The sequence below is a fragment of the Trichechus manatus genome, unplaced genomic scaffold (assembly GCF_000243295.1).
Source record: "Trichechus manatus latirostris isolate Lorelei unplaced genomic scaffold, TriManLat1.0 scaffold00010, whole genome shotgun sequence".
Lineage (NCBI taxonomy): Eukaryota > Metazoa > Chordata > Mammalia > Sirenia > Trichechidae > Trichechus > Trichechus manatus.
This window is the reverse complement of record NW_004443946.1, coordinates 7,138,456-7,157,283: the sequence shown is the minus strand read 5'-3', so window position 1 is coordinate 7,157,283 and position 18,828 is coordinate 7,138,456. Positions and strand designations below refer to the sequence as shown.

At 38.8% G+C, this 18,828-nt stretch overlaps 1 protein-coding gene across 2 annotated transcripts in view; it reads right to left on the bottom strand.

The window, feature by feature from the left end:
- The window catches only part of FBXO34 (F-box protein 34), an 88,922-nt gene that overhangs the window by 48,552 nt on the left and 21,542 nt on the right, over positions 1-18,828 (bottom strand). The gene's annotated exons all lie outside the window — the stretch shown is intronic.

Below are 18,828 nucleotides of genomic sequence, written 5' to 3'. Positions count from 1 at the left end.
GGGTTTCTCCAGTCTCCTTTAGACCAGTAAATCTGGTCTTTTTTTTTGTTTTTTTTTTTTTGTGAGTTAGAATTATGCTCTAGAAGTTGACAGATATTTTTGAGGGACACAATTCAATTCATGACAGGAGGGATGGGGGGAAGCAGAGTCACTGCTTAGGGGGCATTGAGTTTCTGTCAATAGTGGTGGGAAAATGTGGAAAAGGATAGTGGTAACAGCCCTGGAGGGCAGTTCTACTCTGTCCTATAGGGTCGCTATGAGTCAGAATCAACTCGATGGCAATGGGTTTTTTTTAATAGCTACACAACATGAAGAATGTAATCAATGTCATCGAATTGTAAATGTAAAAACTGATGACTTGGCAAATGTTCTGTTCTACATATTTGTATGACAATTATTAAAAAAATGAGAAAAGGACTTGACTAGGCATTTCTCCAAAGATATACTAATGTCCAAGAAGTACATGAAAAGATGTCTAACATCTTTAGCCACCAGAGAAATACAAATCAAAACACAACGAGACACCACTTTATACCCACTTTGTTGTTGTTAGCTGCCACTGAGTTGATTCCAACTTATGGGGACCCCACATGTGCAGAGTGGAACTGCTCCATAGGGTTTTCAAGGCTGTGACCTTTTGGAAGCAGATCACCAGGCCTGTCTTCCGAGGTGCCTCTGGTTGTGTTCAAACAACCAACCTTTATAGCTAGTAGCTGAGTGTTTAACCATTTGTGCCACCCGAAGATAGTAAGTGTTGATCAAAAAGATAATAAGTGTTGGCAAGGATATGGAGAAACTGGAATTCTCATACATTACTAGTAGGTATGTAAAACGGTGTAGCAGCTTTGGAAAGCTGGGTAGTTCCTCAAAGAGTTATCACATGACCCAGAAATTCCACTCCTAAGTATATAACCCAAGGAGGAGTCCCTGAGTGGTGCAAACGGTGACCACAAGAAATGAAAATGTATGTCCACCCAGAAACTTACACACAGATGTTCATAGCAACATTAGTCATAACAGCCAAAAGGTGGAAACAACCCAATGTCTGTCAACTAATGGATAAATAAAATGTGGTATAGCCATAGAATGGAGTATTATTCAGCAATAAAAAGGAATGAAGTACTACTGATACCTGCTACAACATGGATGAACCTGGAAAACATGCTAAGTGAAAGAAGCCAGATATAAAAGACCACATGTTGTATGACTCCATTAATATAAAATGTCCGGAACATGCAAATTTATAGAAACAATACATATATTAGTGATTGCCTAGAGCTAGGGGTTGGCCTGTATGGGGAAAATGGGGACTTGGTGGTGGTTTCTTTTTGGGAGTGATGAAATGTTCTAAAATTGTGGTGAGTGCTGCACAACTCTGTGAATACAAAAAATCATTGAACTGTACACTTTAAATAGGTGAATTGTGTGGTATGTGACTTACATTTCAAGAAGGCTGTTATTTAATAATCATTACATGTAAAGAGCACTATGAAGAACTAAGCATATTAAAGTATTATAAAAGAAACCAGACATTTACGCACTAGACCTCTTTCCATATTTTCTCTCTCAAAACAGCACAACCATAAGCCAGAAACATGTGACTCTTCCCTAGAGTAAATATTAGAATCTGCTGAGAAGCTTAAAAAAGAGAATACCACCTCACTCATAAGTCTAACAACAATAATGTAACAGCAATAATCCTGTTCTATGTCCTTAACACACACGCATGTAAACTGCTTAGCAAAATGCTAGGAGCACTCATAAGTGGAGGTTATCTTTATAAACACTGTTCAAATTTTAGCTCTTCTGAGGTCTTTTCTGAAGTTCCCTATCAGAATCAAGGATACTTCATTATTTCTTTAACAAAAAAACAAACAAAAAATAAAAAGTTATTTATAAGTCCCTTTAAAGTAAACTTAGAAAACTTGTGTTCAAATCCCTATGCCCTCTTTTTCCTATTATCCTTTGGTTTGAATCCTTATCCAATGCTTTATAAAAGGAATAGTGAAAGATGTTAAATAGATACATCACTGTAATTCATGGATTTCTAGCTGAAATTTGGTCTACAGACAGAGATAACACAGACCAGTGACTAAAGTCTATTATTAACAGAACTGTTCTTTACTGCTGAGCCATAAATGGAAAGAGACATCATTACATTCAAACAAGCTAATAGGAGAAACCCATTATACAACGTTACTTAAAAGTGTTTGCAAATGAGACATTCAACTCTGTGGTGATATCAAAGCACCCCTGCATCTCTCCTCTTTCGTGTTACTTTGTATTTTAGTATTTTCAAAAGACAGTGACGAAGATTTAAAACAGCTGCTATCTTCCAAAGTATAATGCTTTGTTTGTGCCCCTCGCCCAATGATGTTAGCAAGTCCATCTACTTCTTTTTCTTGAAAAGATGTGCAGAGATGGGCAAATGGTGACTCAGTAAGTTCATTTAAGGCCGTAGAATCCTGCACGGCCAGTTTCCTAAAACTTTAGCACAACAGGATAGGTCAAGAATAACCTGGAATGTCTGAAGACCAAAGAATAAAGGCTACCAAAAACTGAGATTGGAGAAAAGGGTGAGAATTGGTTTTATTTAGTTGTGGTTTGTCTCTCTATCTGAACTAACTAGTACTACATCTGTGTTACAAATGGGTTCAAATTAAGTTATATATTTCAAAAATATGTATTCAAATATCACTAGGGTATATAAATACACTAAAAGACCACCCTTTTCAAAAAATTGAAAAGGTCTATGTTTTGAGGCACCTCTGGGTGGGTTTGAACCACCAATCTTTCAGCTAGTAGTTCAGTGCTAGTTTGCACCACCCAGGGACTTCAATTTACACATAAAAGATGCAAAGAAAAAAAATTTTTTTTAAGTAAAATATCACCTCAAACCCTGTAAAGCCTAGGCTCCACTCTAGCAGTAGCCACTTCTTAGCTCTATGGCCTTGGACAAGTCACTACTTCTGAATCTGATACTATACAGAGTTGTGGTGAGAATCTGATCCCTTAGCACACTACCCAGCCGATACTGTGATTATGCAGATCAGTCCTGTCTACTTTGCTCAAAGCAAACCAAATTTGGTGTTCACTCTTGCACAATCATTTTATTCACAGGTAGACAAATCCTGTAACACTGCCTAATGTATAGTGGGCACTCAAAATTTTACTGAAAGAATGAATAGCCTATATTCAAGAAAGCACAGTCTGTCAAGAGCACTAGAAATTAACACATATTAAGACACTATTTTCTTTTTAGAAATTATTACAGGGTGGGGACAGGGATTGGACTGGACTGTGGGACATAAAATGATACTTGTGAGGAGTGTGCCTCTTAGCTCAAGTAGGTACAAGAGACTAAATGGGCAGCTTCTGTCCAGAGGTGAGATGGGAAGGCACAGAGGGTTAGAAGGTGGTTGAACGGACATGGGGAATCAGGGGTGGGAAGGAGAAGTGTGCTGTCGTGGTATGGGGAGAGCAATTAGGGTTACGTAACAACGTATGTATAAATTTTTGTATGGGAGACTAACTTGAAATGTAAACTTCATTTAAACTACAATTAAAAAAAAAAGAAATTATTACAAGGTGGCAACACAGACCTACCTTTGCCTGAATTAGGAAATCCTCAGGGACGAACAGAGTCCCTAGGTGGCGCAAAAGGTTAACACACTCAGCTGCTGACCAACAGGTTGGAGGTTTGAGTCTACCTAGAGGCACCTGGAAAGAAAGGCCTGGCAAACAACTTTGGAAAAAATCAGAAAAATCAGCCATTGAAAACCCTATGGAACACAGTTCTACTCTGAAACACATGGGTTTGCCATGAATCAGAACTGACTCAACAGCAACTGGGTTACTTAGGGGACAAACACTGGTGATAAACCACTGGATTTACTAGCCTCAGATACAGCCTTACTATTCAATATTGTGACCTCTTTACAAGCTCTGACAACTCCTGACTTGTCACTTCTCCGAATATTCATAAGAAAAATGAAACTGATCAAATTCAAATCACAGGCAAGTCCCTTGATTTTTCTGTTTTTGTCCAAAGACTACTTAGATTGTACTTTAAAGAGTTTTGCCAAAGAAAGAAAAACGGTGTCTTAGCTTTTAATCAATTATTCTCTAAACCCAGGAAACAGTACAAATTCTACTTCCCATATCTAATAACTAACCACTTAGCACTATTTTCTTGTTATAAAGCCTAATCTAGCCACAGAGCACTAATATCTATGAGAAAAATAACTACTAAAGGGAATCTCCTTGAGAAGACTCCTCTGTTCCTGCACTTTTCGTCAAATAGGATAACACAGAACCCCTTGATATAAGCAAAGGCATTTAAATTTCTATCCTGCTAACTAGCTTAACAACATGTAAACTTTCTACACAACCAGCACAGGCAGGCTAGCAGATGGGCATTATCTCAGGTCCAAATATCTGATTCTAGCTGATAAACAGGAAAGAAAGAAATTCCAAAAATCTTCTCCATTTGATGTCCTCCTCTTCAAACCTGGAGGCTTAGCTGGAATACTCTTACTAGAAAACTGCTTTGAGGCCTCATGAAATAAATTATCATTTAAAGAGCAAAGAACTGCTCTTTCATTTTTGTTCTCATATTTCATGTATCCTTGTATTACAGTATCCTATTACTCTACTGAGTACTCAACGAACACTTATAGAGCACCAACTATGAGCCAGGCACTGTGCTTGGTACTCAGAGAACAAGATTAATGAGTCAATCTGCTTTCCAGGAACTCAGCTAAGTAGAAAAGAGAGACCTATCATCCTGGATACAGTGATAACAATGAAAATCACCTCTGCTTGGGTCTTCAAAAATAAGTAGGAGTTGGTCAGGCACCAAACATGAGTAAGGGCATTTAGGCACACAGAAATAGCACAGGATCAATTCATTTTGACTGAGAGTCAAGTACTTCAGTGCCAGATATAGCTATTTATTTAAAATAAAAGAGAATTAAAAATCCATTCCTCAGCTGCAACAGTCACATGTTATGTGCTCAGTAGGCATGACCGTACTGGATAGCGCAGATACAGGACACTTCCATCGTCACATTAAGTTCTATTTGCACAGCACTGCACTGGACTGAGCCCTTTGAGAGTCAGGAACTTACCATAAAGAGTTTTTAAAAGGCCTTGGCATGGAACGTATGCTAAATATGGTGAATTTAATTAACTAACTGCTTTCTACCATGTACTTCCCACTCAAAGCAAGGGCTTTCCATTTATCACCACCCTTAAGTTTCAGACTACTTCACAGCTTAGGGGATCAGTTCTTGCTTTTAGAGAAGGCACATAGAAGTCCTGGGATAAAACATGTAACTTTGCAACTAGCTCACCTCCTTCTTGCTGCTGGAGCCACATCGACATCTTCTAGCTTGGTCCCTAGTTCCCTATGGCCCCCTCTGCTGTTTTGTCTTCCTATTAATCTAATTACTATCCTTCTTGTGCTCCCAGAACTAATCTAATGCCTATCTTCTGAATTTTACTATCCAACAAACAGGACAAGAGGGGCGAGCGGGGAGGAGGGGAAACGGAACAGTAACTGTGGAAGCATGTGACACAACACACCTGTCCTATCCATTTGTTCCATAGCCTCTGACCAGCTGGCTCAGGTTGTACACCCTGGCTCACTCTTAGACATCTGCTGTCAACCCCAACCTAACCCTTTAGACTGGGTACAGCTTTCCTGGCCAGCTGCCTTGAACCTAAAACTTTCTACTGAAGACAGACAAGTTTCACAATTAATTATGGTCATACTTATATAAAACATTTAAATGTCTCTTCCATACTTAGTGGAGCCCTGGTTGCACAGTAGTTAAGCACTTGGCTGCTAACCAAATGGTCAGCAGTTCGAATCCACCAGCTGCTCCCTGGAAACCCTATGGGGCAGTTCTACTCTGCCCTATAGGGCGCTATGAGTCAGAATCAACTCGACAGCCAACGGGTTTGATTTCGTTTGGTTCCATACTTGGTACGGTGCTAAGTTCTTCCATCTATTATCTCACTCATGACCCACCAAGGCCCACTGATACAAATATTATCCTCATTTCACAGATCAGGAAACTGTGAACTTTACTATCTTCATATTTAAGAAAATAAAGGTAACTATATCAGATACTGCATAATGTTATTAAAGATTATTTTTAATGCTTCCCTTAGCAAGGCTGCTTTCCCTTGTAGTTCATTATGTGAAGAGTAGTCCACTGCAGTGCTAAAGAATCTGGTTTACAGCTTCTAATTAGCTATCATCTCACCTTACAAATTCTGTTTCACCAGAAAGAAAAGTCCATACATAATATTTAATTAAAATTCAGAATTATAAGAATATTTACAGGTAGTTCCCAACTTACGATGGGGTTCCATTCGGACAACTGTCATAAGTTGGTTCTGATGTGAGTCACATACCTCCTTTTTTTAGTTTTCATTATTATTGCTCTTTATTATCAGTATTTTTATAAATCCGACCTTTGTCTTTGGGGGTTGGAAACATATCTGAGAATGATAACATTAGCAAATTACACACTGCAACACTGTATGTAGTACATATTACTAACAATAAAACACACACATAAAACCAGACGGCCATAAATGCAATTCATCATAACTCAAATACGTCATATATCAGGGACTACCTGTATTATACTCAATGGTAATCTAACAACTTAAAAATAGATTACTCACTCTAGAGACAATAACTGCCTTTTGGGGAAGGTACCTAACGTACAGAGTGGGAAAATAACTGACTTTCCAAGATACCGCTTTTGTACTGTTATAAATTTTTACCACATGCATGTATTATACACTCTAAAACTAAGTATGCCTCTAGGTTCAATCATCAATTTACAGAAAATACAAAGGACATAAAACATGTTGAACTAAATCAGAGATATAATCATTAAAATCCATACTGAGAAACTCTAGAAGATGAACAATGTGGTTTCTTTAATAAATTGCAAGGGAGAGGAAAAGAGAGAGCAGTAGCAAGAGAGAATCTACAGATTAAAAGGGACTTGACATTAGCAACTAACTGTACAAGGTAGGAATCTTATTCAAACTATCTGATTCAACTACTCATTCAAACCAAAAAAGCTCCTAACATGTGAGACAATTAGAAATTTGAACACTAATATTTTCTAATATTCAGGAATATGGGGAAAAGGGTTATAATATATATATACTTTATATATGTCTTTAAAAGAATCCTATCTTTTAACAATACAGACTACACTACAAACAAAATGGTATTTCCTTCAAAATAATTCAGGAGGAGGAAGTGAGAGGTAATATATAAAATAAAATTAGGTATGAATTGTTAACTGTCAAAGATGGGTGGTGGGTACATGAGGATAGATTCCATCTACTTTTGTGTTTGAAATTTTCCATAACAAGTTAGAAAAACAAGTATTTGCAAAATGCAAAATTTTTTAGCTAAGTGAAAAAACATTTAAAAATGATACCAGCAACTTGAATATGTCTGGGTATTAGATGACATAAAGAAATTTGATGATACTAAGAGTAAAATACAGAAGCTAGGCATCATATCAATCTGTTAGTTTTGTTAGGCAGAATAGCAGCATTGTGGTTATAGAAAAAAACTGACTTATTTAGAGCTAAAATGGCATGATGTCTAGAATTTGTCCTAAATTTTTAAAAAAGATGGGAGCAAGAATAAACGAGTACGGCAAAATGGTGGTTGCTGAAACTAAGTGGTGCATATATAGGAGCTCATTGACTACATCTGTGTCTGTGTTCATTAAAAGCAGTAAAAAAATAATAGTAACAGTAAAATAGTAATAGATTGTAAGAACTTCTTCCACTCATGTGTTTGTTGTTGTTCAGAGGTGCCATCGAGTCAGTCCCAACTCATAGTGACCCTATCAGACAGATGAGAACTACCCCAGGGGGTTTCCAAGGAGCCCCCAGTGGATTTGAACTGCTGACTTTTTGGTTAGCAACCGAGCTCTTAACCACTATGCCACCCGGGCTCCTCTCATAGGGAGGAGGGAAAATACAAGGTAAATAATACCAACTAAAACCCCCTGGTTCAAATAAGGGTCAGGTTTCAGGTGACCCGGGGCGGGGGGTGTTTAAGGAATCACTACTCAAAGAGTTTTACAGATTTAACTTACCTGAAAGTTTGTAGTCAGCAGAGAGTGTGGTGAGACAAGTCCCACAGTGTTCTACCATAAAGGGGCCATACTCAAAGCAAGAAAATAGCTTGTTTTGGAATCAAAGGTTGTTTCCTAGTTCTGCTGTAGACATTTATTTATAAAGAAACTTTCAACGTCTCTGAAGTCTAAGACGTAGACTGTTAGCGTGTGTTTTGCATGGAAACAAAGCTTCACTAACATCCTGGGCACATATGATTTTGATTGTACATGGAGAGTCTGGGAGTGAAAATAGTATTTTTTTAATCCCAATTTTCTGGCTGTGCTTCAAGACATCTTATCAAGTTATCATTAGTGAAATCCTTTTTCGAGCATCGCGGGGGGGGGGGGTCTTTCAAAAACTTTTATGAAAAAATTTGCACATTCACATATATACAGATTTCAGCATTTTAGTAATAATACTAAGAAAAAAATGTATCCCAACCTTAAGTGTTCTTTGAGGCTCTAGGGAGGAAAACACAATCTAAAATTACCTCATCCTACCAAGTTTTCTGCTATGGGCAATCACCACGTTTAAATCACATAATCACTATTACAGAGGCCTGGTGGCGCAGTGGTTAAGAGCTCGGCTACTAACCAAAGGTCAGCAGTTCGAATCCACCAGCTGCTCCTTGGAAACCCTATGGAGCAGTTCTGCCCTGTCCTAGGGTCGCTATGAGTTGGAATCGACTCAACAGCAAAGGTTTTTTTTAATCATTATTATTGGCAGGAAGAAATGGGAAATTAACACTTACTGAGAACTTACTACATGCCAGGCATTTAAAATATACTTTAACTAACTTAATCGTCATAACAATCCTAAGAGGTAGGTAAGGTTATTGTGCAAATGTTACAGATGAGAAAACAGGTTTGGGGGCCCTGGTGGTGCAGTGGTTAAAAGCTCAGCTGCTAACCAAAAGGTTTGGAGTTCGAATTCACCAGCCGATCCTTAGAAACCCTATGGGGCAGTTCTATTCTATCCTATAAGGTCGCTACAAGTCAGAATTGACTCGACGACAACAGGTTTGGTTTGGTTTAACTGCTCACCCTCATATAAAGCTCATCAGTTTACAAATTCTGTATAGGTACATAGAGATCTCAATCAGTTTTATACTGCCTCATTCTTCAATTTGATTGGTCAAATCAGAATCAAACATTTATAACATGAAAGAGACAAAGAAATAAAAAGGCAAAGATGTGACAAAGGAGTAAACAGAATTCATGAATAGGACAGACTCATTAAAAGCCCTCTAATGAGAATCTTCAGAAGCATTCAAGAACAGTACACTTTGAAAATGCAGAAGAATGAGAAAGAGCTCTTGAAAACAAAAAACAAACAAAAAGTATAAAGTTTAATAAAAATCGGGGGACGAAATCTAGTAAGCTGACGAAAACATAGCCAAAAAATTATCGTAAGGGCACAAAGCATCAGTCTAAGAGGTCAGCATCTGACTAACAGGAATCCCAAAATGAACAGAAAAAAATTGAAGGGTGAGAGTTTTCAAAGAAATATGGATTTCTCAAAGCTAAAAGACAAAGTCTTCAGATTAACTGGGCCCACTGAGTACTCAAATGAAGAGATCCATACCAAAACGTATCATTCAAAAATTTCAGACAAGGATAAAAAGATACTAAAATCTTTTAGAGAAAAGGTAGCTCACCCACAAAGGAACAAGAATCAAATTAGCATTTAAGACTTCTCAGTGGTAGTGAAGGACATCAGCCAATAATGGAGCAAATTTCTGATAGAAACTTTTTTTTCAATTTAGAATTCTATTCCCAGCCACACTACCACTGCAGTATTAGAATGAAAACATACGCAAACATGGAATTACTCAAAATTTACCTCCCACATATCTTACCTTAGCATGTATCCCTGCAAACCAAGGCACTAAACCAAGAAAGAGGAGTATATGGGAAATAGGAGCCTAATAAAGGCAAGTCACAGGACGTCAGTTAAGCAGCAGTTCAAAACACTGAGCACCTGGATCTAAACCACTCTACCCTCCTGGACTTTCAGTTCCAAGAGCCAGACTGAGATGGTTTTCCAACACTTGAAAGGATCTCAATCTAAAATACTCCTTTTACAAAGCAGGGAGTCAAAAGATAACATCTATTGTTAGTGAAACAAAAAAAATATATATAGTATTATCAAGGTGACCAGAGAGCTAAAAATAATGACGTTAGATAAAAGGCAGAGAGTGGGGTAGTAGTGTTGGGAAACAATTCTTCATGGTTCATGGGTCTCTCGTGCTTCTGTATGTCTTTCAAACAAGGCACTGATTGCTCTTTATTCTGTACTGTCTTTTCAAGGATGTTCGTATAGTGAACAGCCCTGGAAAATAGAGACAGTGTCATACTTCCTGTCACTTCCTCTGGAGCAAAGGTCAGGAGTGCTTACTGCCCATTATAAAACATTCAAAATCCCCAAGCTCAGAGTTTTCTCCTGTAACAAAACTGACTACATATATAGGTATTTTCTGGCCCTCTCTGCACCACCCTGTGGGAAATGAGGTTCAAACTGGTGCATACATGCTGATACTCTGGCAACTGTTACTACTGTGAGTAATAAGCTGTCCTTCATCTCTGACCCAGAAGTATCGTGTCTTTTACCAGCATCCATGAAGGTGAGGCAGGCTAACCTGTTAGCTTGCAAACAGGGTAAAATTTCACACCCTTCAAAACTCTTGACGAGAGGTAAATGGGAGCTAAATCTTCACTATCACTGCAGAAAGTTAAAATCTAATGTTTAAAATTGATAAATCAAGAAATGGAAGTATAGGCATAGTAATATGAGGGACTGTCACTAAAAAAACTAAAAACAGAAACAACTGAAGTAGCTCCCCCTGGAGAGGGAAATGAGGTGGGGAGGAGTGGGACAAGAGGACTACTGCTTTCATCATAAGCTCTTCTTTACCAATACATTTATTCCCCACCATGATCATGTACCCTGGCGTAACCACCTCATGCCTTGCTTTATAAATTTTTTTAAAAATACAATAATTCTGCTAGCTATGTAACAACAGGAGTCCTACAACCTCTCCTACATAGAGCACATCACTGGTTTCAGTATATAAATATATATCCTTAAACATAATTTCCTGCAATTGTAAATTCTAACTTACCACCCCTAAACTACCACTGTTTTAAACTGAAATTAAAATTAATTTATGACACTGGAGATAACTGGGAATATTCTGAGGCTCCTCTGGAGGGAGCAGAAATATTTTTAATTTATGGCATTTTATAAGAAAAAAATATGCCATATTACAAGAAAAAAAATTGACAAATAGCTAATTAAGTTCCAAAAATAATTCACATGAAAGAATCAGAATTTTCTAGTCAAAATTTCAAATTAAAAATGATTTAATATGATAGGCAGGGGATGACTGTTTCAATTAGTATAAGCTTATATAAATTATGAGGACAATTTTCCCTTAAAAGTCCAGAAGAGCAAAGCCTATCCACTGTCTACTCCTCTGTTCCTCCACTAAATCATACCTCCTATACAACCAACGGGATGGACTGACACAGTGGCTGTGACAATGGGCTCAAACATAGCATCGATTGTGAGGATGGTGCAGAACTGGGCAGTGTTTCGTTCTGTTGTACACAGGGTCAGAATGAGTTGGAATCGACTTGACAGTACCTAACAACAACATACAACCACCTGATAACTTTTGCCTTCCTGCTGAATTTAATTTTGAGGAAGATGACAGAAGAGCATATAAATTCTTCCCTAGAGATAGGCTAAATGATTCTTGAGCTAAACGAAGTCTAAGTAGCAGAAGATCTGGTTAGGAGCCAGCTCTGGCTTTATTTAAACTATACTTTAAATAGCACTGGTTAACTTTAACATAACATTACTGCTTCAAAAACAGAGGCCTCATTTAATCTACTTAAGTCAAGGGAAGCTAGAATAAATAAAAGATAAAGGTCTCTTTGTGACATTAGTGTTCAACTAAGCTGTTCCTAATTTCTTTTTCATTTCAAGGTGCTCTTCACTAAGAAGGTTATGTTGTGTAGAGAAATTGCCTCTGACCGGACCACCTGGGTTTGAATTCCAGCTCCAACACTAGCTAGGCAAGCTGGTTAACCTCTAAGACTCGGTTTTCTGCATCTGTGAAATAGGGACAATAAGAATCCTTACCTCACAGGGTTGTTAAAAGGTGGAGATAATACACATGAAATGCTTAGCATATGGCCTAACACAGTAAGAAAGAAATAAAGCTAGCTATTAATACTGCCACACCTCACTTTATGGAGAGCTATCTGCAGCTGGAAAGAGATGTTTCACCTGCACACTGTGGAACAGACTCAAACTGAGATTTTTTTTCCCCCCATTATTCTCTTTCTTATTAACTAAACTACACTGAAGGCTATGAGAAGCAAGCTCACCAAAAAGATGCTAGAGACTTTAAGCAGATGACGTGTTTCAGCAAGCCAAAACTCAGTTCTTTTTCTACCAACAGAATATACAGTCCTTAAACTTAGTACAGAGTCCCTGGGTAGTGCAAACAGTTAAAGCACTCGGCTGCTAACAGAAAGGCAGAAGCTGAGTCCACCCAGAGACACTTCGGAAGAAAGGCCTGGTGATCTACTTTCCAAAAATCAGCCACTGAAAACCCGATGGAGCACAGCTCTACTGTGACACACATGAGGTTGCGATGAGTTGGAATCAACCTGACCACACGGTTTTTATACTTAGCACAGTTTGCTTGCCTTGGTATCATTTAAGGAAAACCAAAATCCACTGCCACTGGGTCAATTCCAACTTACAGCGACCCTACTGGACACAGCAGAACTGCCCCATAGGGTTTCTAAGGCTATAATCTTTACGGAAGCCTACTGCCATATTCTTTTCCTGCAAAGCGGCTTGTGTGATCTGCTGGCCTTTCAGTTAGCAGTCAAGCACTTGAACCACTGCAACACCACGGCTCCTTTAAGGAACACAAAACCAAAAAAAAAAAGTTGCCCGTTGAGTTGATTCCGACTCATTGTGACCCTATAAGACAGAGTAAAACTGCCCCATAGGGTTTCCAAGGAGCAGGTGGTGGATTCGAACTGCTGACCTTTTGGTTAGTAGCTGAGCTCTTAACCACTGTACCAGCAAGGCTCCTTAAGGAACACAGTGGCCTCCAAAAGTAAAATTTTTTTAAATAATGGGACTAATACTTTTAAATATAAATTGTTTGAATATAAACTATTTTACAGCTAACTTTCCTATATGTTACATTCTTTCCTACCTTCATTCATTCAACAGGACTTAGAATACAGTGAACAAATAAAGCCCTCAAGGAACTAACATTCTCATGGAGAGATGGACAATAATCGTTAAGTAAATTATATAGCATGTTTCAAGGTGGTAACTGCTATGGGGAAAAAAAAGGAAAAACAGACTAGGATAAGAAAGTTTGGAAATGCAGGGGGAGAGGGGCAGCTGCAATTTTAAACAGAGTGGTCAACATAGGCCTCTTTGGGAAGGTGATATATGAAAAAAGATTTGAAGAAGGTGAGTGTCTTAGGCTGGGTTCTCTAGAGAAGCAAAATCAGTAAAGCATGTAAATATATATAGAGAGAGATTTATATCAAGGAAATAGCTCACGCAATTGTAGAGGCTAAAACATCCCAAGTCCACAGATCAGGGTAGAAGCCTCTCCCAGTAGCCGCAGACGCTGGTGAACCCAAGGTCGGCAAGTCGGAGAGGGGCTCCCGCTCACAGGCTGTGAAGGTCAGTGAATTCCATGATCAGCAGACAAGACAATCAGGTTTCTCCTGATTCATGTAGCTGCAGGGGCTGGCGAACCCAAGGTAGGCAGGTCGGGAACCGGACTCTTGCTTGCAGGCTGAGAAGTTCGACGAATTCCGAGATCAACAGGTAAGCTGCTAGCTTGAGTCCCACGAACCGGAGGTGAGACAACAAGAGGCAGCTGCTGAGTCTGGAACAAGCCAAAAACCTTGGCAAAGCGAGCAGGCAGAAAGTAACCGATGGAAGGCAGAGAGATGAAACTGAGAGGGTGGCGAGCTGCCACAAGCCCCGCCTCCGCCAGTACCACTCAGCAGATTGCATCATGGGGGTGATCACAACATTATACAACTGCTAAAACACTGAGAATAATGGTCTAGCCAAGCTGACATACAATCTTAACCATCACATTGAGGAAGTTAGGCATGAGGATTTATCTGAGGAAATAGTGCTCTAGGCATTAGTGTTCTAGCCAGTGGTTCTAGCCAATGCAAAAACCCTAAAGCAAAGCGTATGCCTACCAGACTGATTAAAACTACCACCACTACATAACAAGTAAAAATGTCATGAGTTCATTACTATTAGTCTCTTGATAATATCTGCCCTCCCCGCCAAAAAAAAAAAAATCTGTGCCAGCAAAAATTTTTTAAAAGATCAATTTACAAATATCCACTCATTCTGTTTACTGAACACTAACCATGTGGTATGTACCACTGTCATAAGGACACAGAATAAACATGACAGGCAAGGTTCTCTGCTCTCCTAGAGCCAACCTTCTATTCTAAGCTTTGAAGACCTCAGGAAAGGGCTTGAGGTTGACCATAAAAAGAACACTTTCTTCCTGATTCATTGGCCTACTGAGCTTTCAGGGCTTTTTTCAAAATAGAGAGATTTACAGAAACTTGACCTCTTGATAAGCAGGATTATAATGTACTGAAAGCATCCCTAAATCGAAGATCTCTCAGTCTTTACCTAACATTTCACCAAAGAAGACATTCAGGCTGCTAACAAACATATGAAGAAATGGTCAGGATCATTAGCAATTAGAGAGATGCAGACCAAAACTAGAACGAGATACCATCTCACCCCAAAGTTACTGGCACGAATCTAAAAAACAGAAAATAACAAATGTTGGCAAGGTTGTGGGAAGACTGAACTCTTATACACTACTAGTGGGAATGTAAAATGGTACACCTACTATGGAAAATGATATGGCGCGTCCTCAAAAAGCTAGAAATAGAAATACCATATGATCCAGCAATCCCATTCCTAGGAATATACCCTAAAGAAATTAGAGCTGTGACACGAATATACATATCACACCCATGTTCACTGCAGCATTACTCACATTAGCAAAAAGATGGAAACAAGTGCCTATCAACAGATGAACAGGTTAACAAACTGTGGTAAATACACACAATGGAATACTACACAATGATAAAGAATAATGACGAACCCACCAAACATCTCACAACACGGATGAATCTGGAGGGCATTATGCTGAGTGAAAGAAGTCAATCACAAAAGGACAAATATTGTATGAGATGGCTATTATAAAGTAATAACAAAAGGTTTACACATAGGAAAAAACAAAACTTGTTTGATGGTTACTAACAATGGGAGGAGGAGGGAGAAAATTACCAAAGAGATCAAGACGTGCTAATATTGTTGAAAGGAAAGGCAATACACAATACGGGAGAAGTCAGCACAACATGACCAAGTTTTAAGAGAGGACACTGAGAGGAACGCAGGAATAAAGGACTATGAGTCAGAATCGACTCCACAGCAATGAGTTTTTTTTTTTTTAAATGGTAACTACTACAGCACAGACAATCCTGCAACAATAGTATTAACAAACAATAATCTACGAATAGATAAACGGATAGATGATTATGCTAAGAGGTGAGGGAGGGGATAAGGGAGCACACCCATCAGTACATACAGGTTTGGTGGTGGAAATTTCTAAATACATGATTGTAGGTGCTCCTCATATGTTAATACAGACAACGGAGCACATAAGTGGCACAATTAGGGAAACCTCTTAGGTATAACTAAATACCTCACCAGATGAAATTCTCAGGCTTGAACGCAAAGAACCATAGACGCAGGGGACATCTATGTCAATTGGCACAACACAGTTCTACATCCTACTTTCGTGAGTAGCACGTGGGGTCTTAAAAGCTTGCGAGTGGCCACCTAAGATACAGCTATCAGTCTCTTCTAGTCTGGAGCAAAGGAGAAGGGAAAAAAAACTAAAGACTCAAGGGAGCAATTAGTCCAAAGAGCTAATGGACCACATGAACCACAGCCTACGCAACCCTGAGACCAGAAGAACTAGATGGTTTCCAGCTACCACTATTGACCACTCTGACTGGGATTACAACAGAGGGTCCCAGACAGAGGGACATAAAAATGTAGAATAAAAGATTAAATTCACAAAAAAGACTAGACTTACCAGTCTGAGAGAGACTGGGGGAACCCCCAAGACTACGGCCCCCGGACACCCTTCCAACTCAGAATTGAAGCAGCTCCTGAAGTTCACTTTTCAGTCAAAGATTAAGCAGGCCTATGTAAAACAATAACACACTCAAGGAACATGCTTCTTAGATCAATCAAGTATATGAGACCAAATGGGCAACACCTGCCCAAAAACAACGATGAGAAGGTGGAAAGGGGTAGGAAAACTGCACAAATGGAACCAGGGAACCCAGGGAGGAAAGGGAAAGGGGGAAACTGCTGACACAATGCGGGGACTGCAACCAATGTTATGACATAATTTGTGTATAAATTAATTTGTGTAAGAAATTAATTTGCTCTATAAACTTTCACCTAAAACACAATAAAAATTTTAAAAAATGTCTTTACCTAAGGAGTACATTAAGTTAGTACATTAAGAAGTACTAACAATTACATTGTATTAATATTTTCCCCCAAAAAAGGTCAAAACATTGCTATTGGGAGTCGAATCATTTTTCCACCACTTTCCCAAGATTCAGTTCAATTAGAGAAAAACACAGTATCTACATCAAGTACAAGGTGCTATGTTTATGCCATGTGCCACAGTTCCTTTAGCTAAGTAAGCAAAGTAAACTAAGCTCTCCATGACTTGAAGATGGAAACAGGAAAAACATACGTGTATACGTTCATTTTTTATATGCTCCTATTTTCCTATTTCAAAAGTACAGCTCATAATACCACCCAGTAGCATAAAAAACTACCATGAATTTTTTCCTTAAGTTCCAACCAAAAGCTCACATTTACAAAGTTAAAAACACTTAAAATACTTACTATTTGTCATGGATTGAACTGTGTCCTCAAAAAAAGTCTGTCAACTTAGCTAGGCCATGATTCCCAGTACTGTGTTATTGTCTCCAATTCTGTCATCTGATGGGCTTTTCCTGTGTGTTGTAAATTCTATCTCTATGATGTTGATGAGGTGGAATTAGCAGCAATTATGTTAATGAAGTAATATTCAATCTACAAGATTAGGTTGTGTCTTAAGTCAATCTCTTTTGAGACATAAAAGAGAGAAGGGAGCAGAAAGACAGGGGGACTTCATACCACTAAGAAAGCAGTGTCAGGAGCAGAGTGCATCCTTTGGACACGGGGTTCCCACACTGAGAAGCTCCTAGACCAAGGGAAGATTGATGACAAGGACCTTCCCCTAGAGCTGACAGAGAGAGAGCCTTCCCCTGGAGCTGGCACCCTGATTACGGACTTCTAGCCTCCTAGACTGTGAGAGAATAAATCTGTCTTTGTTAAAGCCATCCACTTGTGGTATTACTGTTATAGCAGCACTAGATAACTAAAACAGTATTCTATAAAAGAAATTACAATTTTAGCAGAATACACATAACTTATCTGAACCACTCAGCAGAAAGATTACAAAGGACATTATGCTGAACGAAATAAGCCAATCACAAAAGGACAAATACTGTATAACCTCACTTACACAAAAAGACAAGAAAACGCAAATGTATAGAGACCAAAGTTTATTAGTTGTTAGCAGGGGCAGGAGGGAGGGGGAAAGGGAAAATTAACGGTGATGGAAAAATCACATTTATCAAGGATAGGGTTGCACAGCTGATTACTGTAATTGCTGTCAATAAGTTGTACATCTTTAAAAGTTGAATTGGTAAAAAGTCATGTGTTAGATATATTTATGACAACAACTAAAAAAAAAAAGAGTAGCTGCTGAAACTGCCTATGTACAACCAAACACCTCATGGGATTTGGTTCTTTGGTTTGGAGGTTTAGAGTCATGGTTTAAGGGGACATACCAGTTAACTGGCCTAATAATGTGTTTAATGCTTCTGTTCTGCCTCCTACTTCACTGTGTAGTGCCTGGGGTCTTAAAAGCATTCAAGCAGCCACCTAAGGCACAACTGGTCTCTACTAACCTGGAGCAACAGAGGAAGGAGAGTCAGAAAGAGGAGGAGGATATGGAATATGTGGCTAACTGCCTCTATGAACAACTGCCTCCTTTGCCATGAGACCAGAAGTACTGGATGGTGCCCAGCTACCATTACTAAACATTTCAATCAAACATTCCATAGAAGGATGCTGATCAAAAGGGGGAAAATGTAAGACAGAATTTAATATTCTCATGGACTCTAGACTTTCTAGAGCCATAGAGGGTGGATGAATCCCTGAAAATATTACCCTGAGATAATCTTTAAACCTTAAACCAAAAATATCCCCTGAAGTCAGACATCTACGTCAATTGGCATAACAAAGCTTATTAAGAAAATGTTCTGCATCCTACTTTGGTGAGTGGCGTCTGGGGTCTTAAAAGCTTGCAAGCAGCCATCTAAGATGCATCAATTGGTCCCAACCACTTGGAGTAAAGGACAACGAAGAACACCAAAGACACAAGGAAAGTAAGTATTAGCCCAAGAGACAGAATGGGCCACGTAA